A 6,235-nucleotide genomic window follows, 5' to 3' on the forward strand; every position below is an offset into this window, starting at 1 on the left:
GATACCCTTGATATCCTCCCACAATTCATCTGGCCTTCGCTCATTAGTGTTCAAAGCCTCAAACCTGTTCCTGAGATGGTTCTGAAATTCAGGTGGTCTGTTTCACAGTCAGCTCCTGGCCTAGTTTTCACAGCTGATATTGAGCTTCTCCAGCCATAGTAGAGAACTGCCCTCCCTAATAATTAAAAAAGCAATGAAAAATCAGAAAAATGGATAGGAAAAGTTCATCTACTCATGTTGTTAAGTGCTGTTGAGTTGTAGATAATTCAAGCAACCTTATGAACAAAAGACCTTAACCCTTCTATAACTTTCATCCTTTCTCCGGGTTCATAGGGTTTCCATAGGCAAGCTAGTTCAGAAGTGGATGCCATCCCTGCTTCCAAGCTTATTTTAATCTGGGAGCTCCACCAAACACTGTACACCATGGGTAACCACTATCCTGTTTGACACACCAGTGTCACAGTGTCCAGCATGACAGCAACCATGAGTTACCTCTGTACAACAAATGGACAGATTAGTGCTATGACCCTTAGAAGAAAGACTTCATTATATGCAAAAACAAGTGAGCTACTATGTGATGTCCTGAGGGTGTCAATCTTTTCTAAAATAAACTCTATAGGATTCCCATAACATTATTGTTCTATTGTTAAAGTCTGTACTGGATAGTGTTTGCATATGCATGTCTTCAAATAATAGATTGGGGAACAAAGCCCTTAATACTATGTAGAACATATCATTGTTTCAGTGAGTATGTAAAATGTGAGGAAGTTTAGGGAAGCTATTTCTGGACAACAAAACAACTCATTGCTCTCCAGTCTGAACTGACTCATAGCTGACCTCTATTGGCCTCTATTGGGCTGTAAACAAAACAGGAGGAGACTGCCCATCTTTCTCCTTCAGAGCTGTTTGTGGATTAAAACTATCAGAGAGGAGCCCACTGTCTTTGGGTTAGCAGCACACCACCTTACAGATTGAAAGAGAAGAACTCAGTTGTTTCTGGAGTTAAAGGCAAATCTGTAATAGTACAGGAAACAAGCTATAAATGCCAGGTGTGATTATTATTGTTGTTATTATTTTTATTATCACTCATTTTTTTTTTTACTTTCCAAGTAGTTAATTTTCTTTAATGCAGAAAAAGTTTGTAGTTGGTAGTTTAAAATAATACTGTATTTTATAAAGGTAGTGTGCCAAGAAATCTGGAGGACAAGTACTTGGCCAACTGATTGGAAGAGATCCATGTTTGTTCTCATTTCAAAATAAGGGTGACCAAACAGAGTGTGGAAATGATCAAATAGTATCACTGATATCACAATTGACTGTGCTCATGTAGAACCTACACTTGAACCAGGAAGCAGTGCTCCAAGCAGAGCAAGGTAATATTACATGGCTCAAAATCAGGGAAGGAGTGTGTCAGGGATGACTCCTGTCTCCATACCTTTTCAGTCTGGAGAAGAGTATTGAGGGTACCATGGACTACTAAGAAAACAAACAGGTTCATCCTGGAGAGGGTTAAACTGGGCTGCTCCTTGGAGGCAAGGATTCTGAGGCTTCGTCTGACATACTTTGGACATGTTGCAAGAAGGGACCAGTCCTTAGAGAGGGACATTATGCTTGGGTGGGTGGAGGGACAGCACAGAAGGGGAAGGCCCTCTATAATGTGGATTGATTCAGTGACTGGGGTAATCAGGGTGGGTGTGTCGGAGACACTGAGATTGGCACAGGATAGAGCAGGGTTTAGGGCTGTTGTACATAGGGTCGCTATGAGTAGCAAGCAACTTGACTGCACATAACAATAAAATCAGCAATCATTTGGGAGGCTAGACTCTGTGTGAAGGAATGTGGCATCAGGATTCGATGATGACTCATCAATAACCTACTTTATGCAGATAATATAATCACCAAAACTGAGTAGGACATGAAGCATTTGCTTTAAAAGGTCAAGGATTTCAGTCTTCAATATGGATTGAAGCTCAACATCAAGAAGACCCCTGGGCCAACTGGCACCACCATAAAAGGTAGAGTTGAGATTGAGATTGTTAAAAACTTCAGTTTTCTTGGATCCACAATCAATATTCTTGGCACCAGTAATCAAGAAATCAAAATATAAATTTCTCTGAAGAAAGCTGCTTTCAGGGACTTCTCAAAAATGCTAATGAGCAGTGATATCAGTCTGGAGATTAAAGTACATCTGGTTCAGGCCATAGTCTTTGCAATTACTTGCTATATATCAGAGAGCTGGACAGTGACCAAAGATGGAAGAAGAATTGATGCCTTTGATTTGTTGTGCTGGAGTAGAGTATTGAGCAAACTATAGACCTTCGAGAGAACAGACAGGTTTTTCCTACAGAGGGTGAAACCAGGCTGCTCCTTAGAGACAAAGATTTTGAAGCTCTGTCTGACATACTTTGGGCACATTACAAGGAGCGACCAGTCCCTGGAGAAGGATATCATAATTGAAAGGGTGGAGGAACAACACATCAGAGGAAGACCCTGAATGAGATGGATTGACACAGTAACTGATGTAATGGAGGTAAACGTTATCAGAGACAGAGAGACTGGCTTAGGATAGAGCAGAGTTCAGAGCTATTTTACTTGGGGTTGCTGTAAGTTGCAGTTGACTCTATCACACATAAAAACACCACCACCACCACTACAGTTTTATTGTCATTTAAACTGAGTTAATATAATCCTATCAGATATTAATCATAACATTAATATAATATCATTTATTAATAAAAACGGAATAGGATTAGTTGCACCAAACTTGTTGATATGCCGTACAAGCCTCATTTTCACCTGATCTTTCTTGGCCTGATCACAAGCCACTTCTTGGCTTTTCCAAGACCATTTCTCCCAACCTCACTCTCCTTATCCCAGGACTCCGGACAGAGAATATTCTATGAACACATGATTTGTGCTGTTCAAAGCTCAGTGCTCACAAGGGTCTAATACTTGGCTGGTACCATCTTGAAATTCTTTTCTTTTGCACTCATATTTTATATAGCTGACTTGTCTCTAGGTCTTAGAACTATATTTGATATTTACTAAATATGTCCTGTTGCTTTCCATTTTCCTATCCTTGTGTCACCCCTACCTTGGATACAGCACTGTCATTTTTATAATTATTTTCTTTATTAAGCAAATACTCAGTGTATCTATTACATCCTCTTGCAGGCCTTTCCTTGTCCTTAATGTGATTTGGAGGGCACTGCTATGCCTCTAATATGCCCTGAGTTTAGTCTTTCCTTGACTTTAAAGGAGTGTCAATAGCTCCTTACATATCTCTTTTGTTTCCCCTTTGACTATTATCTTTCTCTGTGATAAGGGATCAGGAATTTACAAACATTTGTATGCTTGCTGTGTAGGAGAATACCTGGAATATAGGGAAAGAATCAATAAAGTGTGATTGAATGCTTTCGAATGAAATTACACTTTATTCCCAAGATAAATCATAAACTTTGGAGGGCTTGAAAAACTGATATGATTTCGTTTATGATATTTCTGAGTCCTGCTCTTTATTTTGACTGTATGATTGCAACAGAAAACTTCTGGAAAACCACAGTTTCACTGCAAAGTCAATTAAAGATAATAGTAGCAAAAACTCACTTTGCCAGAATATCACAAAGGGCAATCCACAGAAAGGCATGAGTGACGTACGGAATAGAAGTATAGATGATGCTAAGAAGTCATTTGTTCTCTATCTTACATATGTGGAGCAATGAGATGTAAACTCTGGGCAAAGACCTGGAACAAGAAAAAAACTAATAGAGAATTGTGAACTCCCTTTACTAAAGCACCTTTCAACAAAATACTTATTAATGACAAGCGAGTAATCAGTAACACTGCAAAGAAGTCAGATACAACTTTATTAAAAAAGCAAACCAACCAACATCAATACTTAGGCAAATGAACATTGGTGCACCCAAGAGAAGACAACAAGAACACACAATTCCGATAATATATACCAGCCAAATGTAAATAAACTGGATTTAGTCATGCAGAAACACCAGACACAGAAACTTGAGGGACATCTGAAAATATTACTACCAATATTTTTTTCAAAAGGATGCCTAGTGCCAAAGTGGTTAACAGCTGAGCTTTTAACTGAAAGATTGGTAGTTTGAACCCATCAGTTGCTCTGTCAGACTGAGAGCATCTTTCTCTATTGAAGAAAGATTTGATGTTTCTTTAAAGATTGTTGTTATATGCTGTTGAGTCGACTCTGACTCCCAATGACAACAGCTTTGAACCCTGCCTGCTCTATCCTGTGTGAATTTAATTGTCTCTGACATATCTGCCCCTATTACCTGAGTCATTGACTCAATCCATCTCATCAAGGGTCTTCCCCTCTTATGTTATCCATTCACTCTTTGAAACATTATGCCCCTCTCCAAGTATTGGTCTTGTCTTGCCACATGCCCACAGTATGTGAAACAGAGCTTCACAATCCTTGCTTCCAAGGAGCAACCTGGTTTCATGCTCTCTAGGATATACCTGTTTGTTCTCTTAGCAGTCTTCTTCAGTACCACAATTTAAAGGTATCGATTCTTGTTCTATTATCCTTAGTCATTATCCAGCTCTCTGATGCATAGCCAGTAATTGCCAAGACCATGGCCTAGATCAGGTTCACCTTAGTTTCCAGACTGGCATTGTTGCTATTCAGTACTTTGGAGCGGTCCAGCTTTGAAAATCCTACGCAACATTTCTACTCTCTCCTACAGGGACACCATGAAGACGAATCAGGTCAAGAACAGAGAATTTGCTGTTTTTTACTGTTGCTATTTTGTTTATTTATTTATTTTAATCATCTAAAGGAGTTCCTGGATAGTACAAATGGTTTGTTAATGTAGTTGCTAACTGAACGGTTGGAAGTTTGACTTCAACCCAAGGCACCTTAGAAGATAGGCCTGGCTATCACACTCTGAAAGTTTAACCACTGAAAAGCCTCTAGGGCACATTTTTACTTTGACATACAGGGAGTGGAAGCACGTCAGAGTGTACATAATGGCAAATAGTTTTAGTTTCAAAAGGGTTTAAATCAGTAAGGGTAGAGAACGAGACATGGCTTCGGATTAAAGGAAACAAACTACCATGCATGATCGTGAACTGGATTCTTTTGTAATAAAGATCAACATTACAGCAATCTCTAAAATTTGAATGGGTTTGAGGATTATATATTAATAAGGATTTTTGTGTATAAAAAGATACTATTTAGAGGAAATAGAGCATCAGGTTATTGGCTTAATTTCAACTGATTCCTGAAAGTAGAGAGCTATGGGTATCATTCTTCCAACTTTTCTGTATGATTGAAACAATTTTTAAATAAAGGCAAATATCTTAAAAATAACTGCCCGACACCAAGTTAAAGGCAGAAATTTCTCCTCAGAAAGAAAAAAAATAAATATTATTGTTGTTGTTGTTGTTGTTGTTGTTGTTAGATGCCATTGAGTTGAGTACGACTCACAGAGACCCTGTAAACAACAGACCTGTACGGTGACCTATCCTGTGCTTTCTCATCATCACTGACACACTACAGCCTGTTGCCGAGGTCATCATAACATTCCATCTTGTTGGATCCTCTCCTTTGCTCATCTCCCATCTCTCTAAGAAAAGCACAATATCACTTTCTAAGGAATAGGTTTGCCTTGCTACATGTCCAAAGTGTGAAAGATGATCTTTCAACATCTTAACCTCCAAGAAGCTTTCTGGCTGCACTTTTTCTAAGACATACCTGTTTAGTTATCTTGGTAGTCCATGGGATGTTCAGTACTCTTCTCCAACATCACAGCTAAAAGGCATTAATTCTTCTGTTATCTTTATTCATTGACCAGCATTATGACAGCAACTGAATGAGAAAGCCATGGCGTGAATCAAACATGCCTTAGTCTTCAACTGATATTATTATTCTTCAAAACTGTGAAGAGGTCCCTCATGGTAGACTTTCCCAATGCAATACATCTTCTGATTTCTTGACCACTGATCCCAAGGGTGTTGCTTATTGGTCCAAGGAAATGAAACCATTGACAGATTCAATTCTTTCTCCACCTACCATAATGTTGATTATCAGTCCTGAAGTGAGGGCCTTTGTTTTCTTGATGTTGAGATGTAATCTGTATCAAAGGGTGTAGTCCTTCATCTTTTCTAGCAAGTGTTCTATATCCTCTTCACTTTCAGCAAGAAAAGTTGAGTCATCTGCATGTTGTTTGTTATGTGCCATTGAGTCGCTTGCGACTCA

This window comes from Elephantulus edwardii, unplaced genomic scaffold, assembly GCF_000299155.1.
Source record: "Elephantulus edwardii isolate Elephantulus edwardi_28Jun2011 unplaced genomic scaffold, EleEdw1.0 scaffold00017, whole genome shotgun sequence".
NCBI classification, from domain to species: domain Eukaryota; kingdom Metazoa; phylum Chordata; class Mammalia; order Macroscelidea; family Macroscelididae; genus Elephantulus; species Elephantulus edwardii.